The 13208-nt window shown below is 36.5% G+C and overlaps 1 long non-coding RNA gene across 1 annotated transcript; it reads right to left on the bottom strand.

Annotated features, from left to right (window-relative positions):
• Positions 1–3468: 3468 nt before the first annotated feature.
• On the bottom strand, positions 3469–12962 carry LOC139724645 (uncharacterized). The gene is made up of 3 exons (XR_011710476.1): positions 12895–12962; positions 10728–10979; positions 3469–3830 (listed from the first exon to the last, which is right to left on the bottom strand). It is a non-coding gene; the product is annotated as an uncharacterized lncRNA (long non-coding RNA).
• Between the last annotated feature and the right edge of the window lie 246 nt (positions 12963–13208).

The raw sequence follows: 13208 nt of genomic DNA, 5'->3' as shown, positions 1-13208 counted from the left end.
TCAATACTGTGAGTACCTTGCCTATGAGGAAAAATTTTTCAACCATCTGACATTTGAACTTGTTCGACTTTGACAACCACATTTTGAACTTGATTGGTATCTTTAGGTCATGCACCTGTGATGAGTTTGGTAGTCAAAGCTAAGCCTAAGATCTGTAGAAAGTTACAGAATATACATCAATATTATGAGTATAGTGCTTATCAGGGCTACTTCACTGACACATTCACTTTGACCTTTGACCTAGTTAGACATCACTCATATTTGAACTTGACTGGCATGTTTAAGTATGTAGCTGTTGTGTGAGGATTTATGGTAATAGCTCAAAGTTGTGGAAAATTGGAGGAAGATTGGGTGGTATAAGACTTAAAGGTGCAACACTTCTTTCTAGAAAAGGTCTTATCCGGGCTGGGAAGGCCCTTTTCAGGGCCAAACATATAATCTTGAAAATATAATATGCGGTGCACCTTCAAGCCTTCTACGATCCAATGTTTTACCGCCGCAAAAACCTTCAAAGATTTCATGGAAAGAGTACATCAAATTGTTGATGTCACCATTGACAGAAAAGTGATGTCTATGCCTCGTTTTTGATATATAATTCATACCTTCATTTAACATGATCTGAACCAAAAGGTTCATATTCTCTTTATTCAAAACTACGATCTTCATTAAAATGAATTTGGCAAGATTCATCAAGATGTTACATGGCATTTTGCACACAGACAATGAATACCTGGAGTGTTTTCAGATGCAACTGTCAAGTACACCATGTTTTCACTACATATGCTGTCACAGAAAGTCACTTATTTCCTGCGGCAAATATCACATACATATTTAAGTGGAAGTGTTTCCTAAATGAGCTGGGCAAGTATGTAATGCCTCTATCAATTAACATAATAAGTCACCAAAATCATTCAACATAATATTATACATTGTTATTTGGTACACTGGCAATACAGCTGTAGGGGCCTATATGCTGGACATATTTCCCAGAGGCAACTGGCAAGTATGCAACCACAAGTACAAAGTATTGGTAGCCTAAACAATTTCATGATATAATCATAAAACATTCTGGAAACTGACACATATATGTCTTAACAGTGTTCATAATAAGGTCATAATGTTCATAAAAGGTCCCTTATTTCACTGAGCACATGAAATAATGCAACGAGACAAACCAGAACTAGGCCAGGGGAGCAGCCCACCCCCCTCCCCCTTCTTAACATTCTGACATTTATGTTATATATATATATATATGTCTTAATAATGTTCATAATAAGTTCATAATGTTCATAAAAGGTCCCTTACTTTACTGAGCAGATGAAATAATGCCACGAGATGAACCAAATCTATAGGCCAGGGGATGAGCCCCCCCCCCCCCTTAACATTCCTCTACCAATAAACATAATAAGTCATCAGAATCATTCAACATAATATACATTGTTATTTGGTAGGCCTACACTGGCAATACAGCTGTATATGCTATATATATTTCCTGAGGCAACTGACAAGTATGCAACTACAGGTACAAAGTATTGGTAGCCTAAACAATTTTATGATATAATCATAAAACATTCTGGAAACTGACACATATATGTCTTTATAAAGGGGATGGCTAGTAACTGATCAGTGGGAATGCTGGGGATAATTGTTTCAATCCTTGTGGGATTCATTTAAGAGTACATTATATAGATCTATTGTGTGAAAATCATTTGCTCCAGAATGGTCTCATATTCAAGTAATGTTTCCAGGTTAGCATGACTGTGCAGTGACGGGGTGATCATTAACGATCACCCCGTCACTGCACAGTCATGCTAACCTGGAAACACTGAACTGCACATTACTTGAATATGAGACCATTCTGAAGCAAATAATTTTCACACATATATGAAATACTCTAAATTGAATCCCACCACGATTGGAACAATCATCCCCCAGCATTCTCACTGATTCCCACTGATCAGTTACTAGCCACCCCCTTTAAAAAGTTTCATAATAAGTTCATAATGAGACATTTGAACATTTTCTCTTGACCTTTGACCCCATGGCAAAAATCTTTCTCTACGAATCATTGGGCAGTGAGTTATGTGTATTCTTGTGCCTAGACTTGTTATTCATCTCCAGGGAATGGAGAAAAAAGAGTAATCAAATAAAATGGAATTTTAGCCTCTGAACCTGACCTTTCACCCTTGACCTTTCACTCAATGTCGCCCAAATCCCAAAGAATAACTGTCAGGCAGTACATGCATATCCACTAAATATCATGATGATACCATGAGCCATTTCTGAGATATGGGAAAAATAGAATTTTAGCATTTTCATTTGACCTTTGACCTCTGATCCCATAGCCCAGAATTTTACCAGAGCAACTTTATCAGGTAATATGTATACAGACAAATTTTTAACAATTGACCATGGCCATTGACCTTGAACATGTGCAACCAAAAGTTGAGAGGCACAACTCCCTTCTCTCATACTCACCGTTTATGCCAAGTTTCATTTGGATACCTAAAATGGTTCTTAAAGTCTTTCATTATGCTAGAAAAGTGAATTTTGGTGGAATTTCTTTAATATTTGTTAAATTGTTGTCTACACATACGTTATAACCTCTAGCCTCCTTATCCAGCGGTTCCAACACCAAAACTTTAAAAATTCAAAACTTTTCCATCGCTTGTCCAATTTTCCTCAAACTTTCACTGATGTGTTCTACTAATGTTGCTGCTATCACTCAATCCACATTGCTCTTTGGGTTGGGTTCCCTTTAAGTTTAATGCTGTCCACAAAACTGATTACTGACTGATGGAAGGAGGGATGGACAACCCCAAAACAATGTCTCTGGTTACAATTTGTGGTGGAGGCATCATAAAAAAATGATAATGGCCCTACACCGACGTAAATAAGCACTAGGTCTGAACTGATCAGCGTTTTTGCCAGCAGCCATAATAATAGAAATCATGGGCATAATGTACTCAAGCAGGATTTGAACCAACGGCCTCCTGATTTTCTGACAGGCATCATCTCCACTAGACTACAGAGCTTACGCAAGACAGCAAGTGGTGGTCCTAATCCTTATAGCATGCAGCGGGTACTGCATAATTATTCACATAAAAAAAATTCGACAAAGGAAGTTCATGAATTTGAATACAGCATCACTCAAAGAATCTGGTCAACACTAATTCACATAGTTCTTAGAAGTATAATTCAGTTTATCACTTGTATGATGAGCATGTGACCTTAGTTCAAAATGAATGATGCATCAATTGTCTTCCATAAGTTTTACGGTAAATTTGTGTAGCTGTTATATGTCAATATTGTCCCACAATTCTACAAGCATTTCAAGCATGTTCATTTACGATGGAGGAAAGAAATTTGGAATTTGGATACGTTTCACTTTTAACTTTTTTACAAACTTTATCAGCCAATAGACAATCATCAATTATGATACTAACCATACATTGCTGAATGTCTTGGAAGAGCTGGCAAAGATTGTGTTGTTGTGTGCTTTTCAATATCTTGAGTAAGCGTCTCTTCTACTTGGACACGACACATTCTGCCACATATCTGGCAAGACACCTGTGCATGGTACAGTCATGATGCTCTGCAAAGTCTTTGACTAAGATATTTCAGTGACACAGGCAACATTCTCTTGCTGCCTAGTTTGAATACTGTTGCTCGGAAGATGCAGGTTGTTGAAGCCGAGCAGATTGTTGAGGTTGAGCAGGTAATGGAGGCTGAGCACATGCTGACACTGACTCAGTTGCTGGATGCCTTGTTGCTGCAGATGATGAGATGCTTGTCACAGGTAAAATGCCTTCACTGCTTTTCTTAGTCGGCTGTTTGTGAGAAAAATAAATGTAAATTCCAATGTAATACACCTCCACATACTTGTCATGACCATAAAAATTCAAATTTAAAGAAGGATAATAACAAACTGCTGAAACCATTAGACCTAGATAACTGGAAAGAAGAAGAAAAAAATCTTTAAAATGGGTAAAATATTTTTGATAGCTATGTATGTTACTGTTGTTATTGTGCTGATTTAATGTAATCAGATGGTTCATTCTTTGTCGAAAATTACAAGGACTTCTTGATATCTATTTAACAGGAAAAGAGCTTCAATTGAATCCATGGGACAAACCTGAACACTGCAGCACACAATTCACTTCCCCAAACAAACAAACAAACAAACAAACAACAACAACTAGAAATGTCGCTATGGCGACCGGTATGCCTCTGCCATAATGCATCGTTCTCCTAATAGGTCTATAGGTTCAAAACCACTAAATATGTACAATTTAGTGAAATACTTGTCGCAATAGTTTTACCAAAGAAAAAATAAAGCAACGACCGATTGTCATAAGTTTCGGGTAATAGTTACCGTTAGTACATTGTTAACTAGAACTGCCGAGAATTTGAACATCCAGTTATGATTCTTTCGGAAGTTATGCATTCATAAAGATGGTAAACCCGCCAAAAACAGCATGTCGCAAATTAATAGTTTTGCCGATATGTTACTATTATGCAAATGAAAGCATGATCTTTTTTCATTAAAACTTGTTCTAAGGCAAATTAAGCCATTTGCCTACATGTTAGAATAAAAAGAAATATAATTGAAAACTGTTCAGTTGAATTATTTTACAAGTCAAATTTGTCGCAAAGGCCTGTGAAACATACGTTACCATGATTTCAAGTTTTCCTTTAAAACATTCCCTGGGGTTGAAATTGTGAATTATCCGTCCTAAAAACTTAGAAAATGTCTCGTCCAATGCTGTAAACAATAGTTGTGCCACCTGGTTATCTGCTGCAGAGAAAAAGCTTCAAGCACTAATATGTGTCAGACCGTATGGTTAAGAAATGAAACATACGTTACCACCGCTATGGAAAATTAAAAATGAAAATGTTACAAGGAAGATGCCAAACATAGGCATACGGTACCCCAATCTCTCCACTGAGTTTTCAGTTTTGAGCCATTACTAATCGCTTGAAAAAGTCACATCGAAGGTCTGATGTAACTTACGTTACCGAAACATACGTTACCCCCGAAAAAATAATCTTAATTAGATTCACTAACATTGCAACCATTCATCGATAACAAGTGCTATCTAGAGCTATCTTACTCCATAGTTGCATAGAAACAGTCATTGCGACAAAATGGCACATCACGTTGACGACTCACAGGAAATGGACTGCACGAGATCTTTCTCAGTATCTGAGCGAACGGTATATATATTTTCAAAGTCATGTTTAGCGTAATCACATTCAAATATTGGTACTTTTTTACTATAAGCAAGTACTTTGGTGTTTGTTTTGTCGAGGAGAATAATAAGTTTACATCACACTCAGATATTTATACAACATTAAGGTACTTAAACATAGGGTCAATATTGTAACGTAGGTTTCACTTAAGGTAACGTAGGTTTCAATTTTACATATGCATGTACACTGTCGTGCTTTTCACCAAAGCTTTATCCTAAAAAAGACTAATATCCATAAATAAACAGATGAAAAACATATTTCAATTTTACGCTTGCACTAACCATTCTTTTTGGCGATAATCATTGTCAATGAGGCCCTGAATACCCTGGTAACGTAGGTTTCAATCACTCTATCAAAATCAATCCAATATGTATGTTAATGATATATGAATGATGAAAATAATGGTTTTCATTTTAATTATCATATCATTTACTTCAAAGTTATAGTGACTGTAGTCTACCAAATTCATTATGTGACACTTCATTCCTTGTAATTAGAGGTAACGTAGGTTACGTAATTATGTAAGAATATCTTATTACTGATTTGCAGTATGGATTTTCTGGAATCTTATCATTACTCCTTCGGTTCCTAGAGGTCAAAATGGGAAAATAAAGAGCCAAGATTCAGGCCGATTACTGAAGAAGGAAAAAGGAAAAGATTGGAGAAGAAGCCTTCCGTACTCTCTTAAAAAAAATTGAGTGAAAATATTCACTCTTCATGGAGTGAATACAAAAAAAGAGTGAATTTAGAGTAAAGTTGGAATGAATTTTGAGTGAAAAAAAGTTCATTTTCACTCATTTTGGGGTGACCTCAGGGATCACTCGAAGATTTAGGAGTGGTCCCTGAGGTCACTCTAAAAAGAGTGAAAATGAACATTTTCACTTTAAATTCACTCTTTATTTTTATTCACCCCATTAAGAGTGAATACTTTCACTCGATTTTTTTTTAGAGAGTAAATCCGAGAAACAACGTGTAAAAAAGTATTACGTTCCTGTGGAAAATCTTAAGAGTTGGGAAAAACAAGAGCGCAGAAAAAAATGAAAGAGTTAAAAAGCACAGAGCGTTCAGCAAGAAAATAAAAGAAGACTTAAACCGATCTCAGCAAAGGGTGAATGAAGGTGATAATGTCGACTTGATTGACAAGGATTGACAAGGAAATTGATTCACAAATTTAAAAATTTGCTAATGATGTATACTTATGTATGCTTTACAATGAAAGGTACTGTATAAAAGTGTTGGCTTGTAGATATCAAATTGAAAGGATGAAATATATGTAAATTTCCTTGTTTATGCACCGAAAATCATCCATGAAAATTTCTACCCAATCTAACTATTCCGAGATATTAATGAAAATATGAAGTTTAACCAAGAAAATAGACGAAAGCGTCATACTAACGCTCTTATACCAACTTTTATATAATTTCACTATAATACAACTCGCCACTTTTGCATTATTCTCTCCTATACACTGGCTCTTACCCAGTATGCCTTTTATTGAAAGTTGCCTTTTGCAGAAAAATACTAGATTGTGAGTTTACAGTTGTCTTTTATAATGATGTCCACTGAAAACATTTTATAGGTCACCGAACTTTTATTCTATGTAATGGAAATAGAAGAACTGCAATTTGTTCTTCTGACATTTCTATGCCTTTTCCATTGCCTCTCCAGTATCCAAATTATGAAAGGTGCGCCTTTTTGTGTTTATCATTGTTGTCTTTATAGACTTATAGTGTGTCATAGGTCAGTTATACTCTCAATCTAAAACCGTGAGAAAGCTGTCTATTTACGTGACCACTCTTAAATTGTTCATAATTCTGTATTTTTGTGACTATTACCCAAACCATGCATTATTGTTGCTTAAAACTTACAGATTTTTTAGCACATTATTGAATAATGTGCCAAGAAATCTGTACGTTTTAAGCAACAATAATGCATGGTTTGTTCATTAATGAAACTCGTGATAATCATGCATTATTAATCATAAAGCAGTGCTGGTGTTTGCATTTTAAACTTCATAGGCTCGATGTGATTTATTTCACATTTTTCACTCTTATGCCTGATATATCTTATTGATGTAAACTTTAATATGCTAAACAGTTAAGTGCTGACCAGTTTGTGTACTCACACTGTGCAATGTTGTTTAGCGATGCATCATTCCTTTTTAATGCACTTTCCAATGCATCTCCACTTTCGAGTGATTAATATTTCAATCTGGAAACATTTGAAACATACGTTACAATTGTTTATAGTACACACTAATACATTTTAGGGGTTCTTGACAATGTCTTTTGTGACTCTTATATAAATGCATTCCTTTGGTTTTAAACAGGGCACTTCAACAGGTAATTTTGCAGTGAAACTCATGATATTCAGACAAAATAAACTCTTGAAATCTAAATATTGTATTCCAATTTTTCATTTTTGGCCAAATGTATATACTATCAGGACGATAAAATCAAACGACAATTAAATAAATCTGCTTCCAGAAGTACTGAAGGTCTTGCAACGCTGGTACTTTTGATATTTATTAGAACTCTTAAAATTTATCTTCTTTTTTAGTGTTTAATATATTCATGTAACATACGTGACTCATATGCGTAACAAACGTTACCAAGGTTTAAACAGTCACATTTTCATTTGTCATATGGTGACTGAGATTGTTTGAGAATATGTGCAGGACAAATCCATCTAAAATCATTTGGCAGTTTTCTGCAAGTTCTATGTGTACGAATAAAAAAACCACAGGAAACAATCTAACTTTACATAGTAAACAACCTCCATCATATCTATCAATATCTTAATTCACGGTTACAGCAACTCATCAAATGAATGGAAAATATAGCAGGCACATTGAAATAAGAATGGTCATATCTTCGAAACTATCCACCAATAGAAGGATAGTTAAATTGTCCATCCCTAAACAGAATGAATATGGTCAAAGAAAAATAAGCGCAGTAACGTAAGTTACAGTGGTGAAATTTTCATGTTCAACTTCAAATTTCAGAACATAAAAAGTTTGCAATATTTGTTGCTCATTTTTGTTTAAGTTGAAATTCAGTGTATCCTCTAGCAATTTTTCGTTGTCGGAATGTTTTTGAGAAAACTTTATTTTTTCAAAATTTCAAAACCTGAATTGTACATTTTTAATGGTTTTGGCCCTATAGTACAACATCTTGACAATGTGTGATTACAGTTTCACATAACTGGCAAAATATTAGAATGACAGGTTTGTCACAAATGTGTTGAATGTTCACTTTCCTTGAACTAGCTTTAATTGGATGGATGGCTATACTGCCTAAGAGTGCAGGTACAATTGTATTTGGGGATTTGAGAATCTTTACTTGACTTTTGACACTTTTATAAGTCTATGCATTTAGTAACTTTCAAAGTATGGAGAAAAAGTGTAATTCATGTATTAAATACTACAATTTTTGCATTCTTACTTGGCCTTTGACCCTGGACCTTAGGCCCTATGACCCTAAAATTCCCGAAAGAATCACCGTCAGGTAGAACATGCATTAATCTGTACTAAGTTTCATGATGATATCTTGAGTCACTTTCGAGATATGGAAAAAAAGAAGAAGTGAAATTTAGCACTTTCACTTGACCTTTGGGCAAGAAACTTCCTAGAAAATCTCTATTGGGCAATATATCAAGTTTCAAGAAAAATCTTGGAAATATTGCAGAAATATGAGGGAACAAATGATATTTTGATTTGACCTTGATCGTTGACCCCTGACCTTTGACCCATGATCCCTACATTCCCTAGATGATCACTGCTAGTAAGTACATGCATAGATGTAATTACATTCTATGAAGATGCCGTGAACCATTTCCAAGATATGGAGAAAAAAGGGTGAAATTTCAACATTTTAACTTGACCTCTCACCTTTGAACTTTGACCTCATAATTCCAAACTCTCTGGAGAATCTTTATTTGGTATCACATGTTTGCATCATGTTTAAAGAAAAACCTTCAGGCATTGCATAAGGGAAAAATAGTGAAATTTTTGAGCCATTTGACCTTGACCTTTTGACCTTTGACCTTGAGCATGAGCACCTAAAAGTTAATAGGCACAACTTCGTTCACTCATGCATGATATACATACCAAGTCTTATTAGGATGCCTCAAAGGTTTTTTTTTTTGTTACGCTGTCCACAAAATTCATGACGGACAGGACGGACGGACGGACGGAACGACAGACAACCTGAAAACATAATGCCTCCGGCGACACTTCGTGGCGGAGGCTTGAAATTGTAGGCTGAGGGTCAGAATTTAATTTCAAAGGCATATTTGGAGCTTAGTTCATAACTGAAAAAAAAAAGCATTTAAAGACAGACTAACACTAAATTCATGTCCACTCCGAGGTACAATCACTCTCATCTCTCTGATACATTATTACAGTCCTGGGCTGAAAGTCATACCAAAAGTCAAATTGTAATTTCAACATTCAAATAGTTTATTATGTAGAATCGCAATAACACATTTTGGACAAGAACTTGATGGTACAAAAAGATTAGGTCTAAGGCATGACTTCTAATATGAATGACTTCAAAATTGGTACAGTTTAGTGTGCACAAAGTATTTCACCAATTTCAATATATGTTTTATTTGGACTTTTTTAACTGACTTCTATTCTTTTTCATCATACATAATATGATCTAGAGGCTGCAGCTGAAATTAGACTTTCTTCACTTCTTTCCAATATTGCATCACTTTAAATTCCCCAGCAAACAATCTCTGAACCTAATATATAATGTATTGGACATTTACAACAGTCTGTATGAACTCTGCATCACATGTACAGCTATGTTTTGCAAAACATGAGGATGGAAATATTTAATCTGACAACTCAGGGGACTTTCTGGGTGTTATTCCCCCCCAAAAACAAAAACAAAAACAAAAACAAAAACAAAACAAAACAAAAACAAAAACAAAACAAAAACAAAAACAAAGCAAAACAAAACTAGAAAAGCACTGTGAGCGCAGACCTCCGCAAAGCATGCAGCTCATTTCCACCACTGATCTTGTTCTTCCATCCACCCATATGTACTTATAGCATTGTGTGCTGAATGTCGCCGGATTTCCCAATATAAAAGCCTTTGTTACGTCATAAACCCTCAGCTGCATGGCGAGCCTAGCCCTAGCAGAAACTAGACCACGCACTTTAGTGCGCGCATGTAAACCTCAAATACGTGCAGCCTGAACTCCCAAGTTCATTGACCCTACCTGTCAAAATATAAAAAATCCTTCATAAATTCCCCCACAATTCTCGGATCACTACCAAAAGTTAATCGTTTGTTACTTGTGTCATTCTAAACCTTTCCTGCAAGTTTAATCCAAACCGTTAACTACTTTTTGAGTTATGTTGCAAACGGACAAACTAACAAACAAACAAACCATAACGAAAACATAACCTCCTCCCTTGGCGGAGGTAACAAAAAACAAAAAAAAAAACAAAAAAAAAAACTCACCTCGTGGTAGGGCCTATTGATGTTTGCAGACCAGCACAGCTCCAAACACACCAACAGCTTGCTTCTTCAGATGGAACCATGAAGGTGGCAGGCGTCAATCCTCTGTTTCACCTCCTTCCACTTTTTTTTTTCCACCTGGTGATTGGCCTACACCAAACCGATATTGTCCTCTTGCACACAATCTCATAATATGGTCTCAACAGCTGTACGGCTTCCCAGTCTTGGTCATTTTGCATGCTGAACTGTAGTAGTCTGTAGACAACAGAAGAGAAAACGGTAGAAGGTTTGACCTTTTTAATAGCATACTTATACTGTCCTGAGTTACTCAGGAGCGGATCCAGGAATTCCATAAAGGGGGGGGGGGGGGGGGGGAGGTGTAAAAGTACCGCTTTGAAATACAGCTCAACTCTTTCTACATTTCAGTGCTTACTGAAGTGCTCCTTTTTTTAACAGTTACCCATGATTGACTAGACAACATACTTTCTATCCTGTCTTACTGCATGTGAGTGTATGTGTTGTGCGTGTGAGTGTATGTGATGGTGTCTTGTTTTATCTACTCGATTTCACACAGAATTATTTGTAATGTAGCCAAATATTTTCCTGTGTAGGCATCCTACTGTATAAGCACAAGATGCTTTGAAGGCTGCCTGGCTCTCATCGTAAATGCCACTATTATTATATTGTATGTTTTTGTGTTTTATTTTGCTGAATAAATAGCCTAAATTGGCCGCAATCAATTAAATGAATTCAATAATAATAGTTTTAACAATTTATTGCTATCATTATCATCACCGTCATCATCATTGTAATTACTATTCATGGCATGAGAGAGAGGGACTAGACGAGAAACAAAGAACAACATACGAGATACCAAAAAAAGAAATAATAAGACTAGAGAAGAAGAAACATGTACAATTATGTATAAGGTATGCTGAAATGGAAGTTTACCTTACACAGAACAGAACATTGATGTTACACTGTATGTGAAAAGAACTGTGTTGACAAACATACTTGTAGACATACTTGTCATACAGAGAGAACTACATGTAGTAGAGGCTAGATTGTATTATGACTTTGGGTGACAGATGACTATCAGCCAGCTTACCACGACCATACTCAACCTTCAAATTTGAAGTGACAACAATTTGATTTTGTCACTGTAAGGGATCACCAACTGGCTAATTGTATAACTTCCTTTACCTCATCATCCTTCCTATTTCTGTTAACATTACCCTGGCCTTGTTTCATCTCAACCATAATTCTCTTCACCAATGTTCTTCTCTCTGCTGCATTTCTGTTATTAGTGATAACATTTCCCTTTAACAACTGTTCTTAATCTGTTCGGAATAGTTTCTAAAGCTAGGGTCCCAGACCCAGCTCTCCTCCTCTGTCGTCATTATAATGAGACAAAGGACAGAATGTAACATTCATCAATCAACCACACTTAATCTACAATATTAGACTCCGGTGACATATAAATTGTCTGTAGATTAGTAACCCTACTTGTCATATACCGGTCATAGAGAACTGGTTGAGGCTAGACTGTGTGACTTTGTGCGCAATGCTAAATGACAATCAGCCAGCTCGTCACCCTTGTCCTGACCTAAAAGTCAAATTAGTATTGATAGTAGTGACAACAATTCGTTGTTGTTACTGCCACGTGCCCAAAATTGGTAGACCCATCATCTGCTTTACTTCACCTACTCCAAAATTCCATTTACAGTGACAGCATGCCATATAAAAGCCTTGGCCATAGACACGCTGCATTTACATCACAACGCAGCAAACACTGCACTGGCACTTTTGAATTTTGGTTAGGTAGTAACGTTAGAGTAACATTTTGTCATCAACCTCGAAATGTAGTGAGGACAAAACTAAATCATGTTTCAGTTTCAGTAAATATAACCACAGTAGATTAACTCGATGAAAGACGGAGTGGTTTAGATTCTACAATATCCGATTTGGGAAATAAATTAAGAAATGCAGAGACAACCTGGCCACTGGCACTGCACTGGCACTGCCACTGTATGTACGCAAAGCACGACATTAAGCGTTGACGCGTGCTTGAGAAAGTAACTCCAACATCAACATTTCCTCACACATGCTCTATTATTACCCGGGTATTTCCCCACACACGTTCAATTAGTATTATGAGATTCTTACTCACCTTTACCTTAGAAGGAAGTAACTTTTCTCGAACTGGCATTCGCAAGAAACATCAGACAGAGGTTCGACCGATCCACCTGCCTCACCGTGCACCACCACCGCCGGGAACCGCCGCCGCGCCGCCGGCCGGCGCTCGGCGGCCAGGATTGTCGAGAGTTCGCTCCAGGTTTCGAGTCTCGCGCGTGTTGGTTGCGCGAGAGAGAGCGACGATGATACGAAGACTGTAATTTACATATGCAAATACAGTACAGTGATGCAGCCATTCACGGGCGACGGACGTATCCGCATGCGCAGATAAGGTTTTGACACAGGGGC

The sequence above is a fragment of the Diadema antillarum genome, unplaced genomic scaffold (assembly GCF_040938485.1).
Source record: "Diadema antillarum isolate AM-2024a unplaced genomic scaffold, OU_Dant_1.0 scf00000225, whole genome shotgun sequence".
Classification (NCBI taxonomy): domain Eukaryota; kingdom Metazoa; phylum Echinodermata; class Echinoidea; order Diadematoida; family Diadematidae; genus Diadema; species Diadema antillarum.
This window is presented reverse-complemented; position numbering and strand designations above follow the sequence as displayed.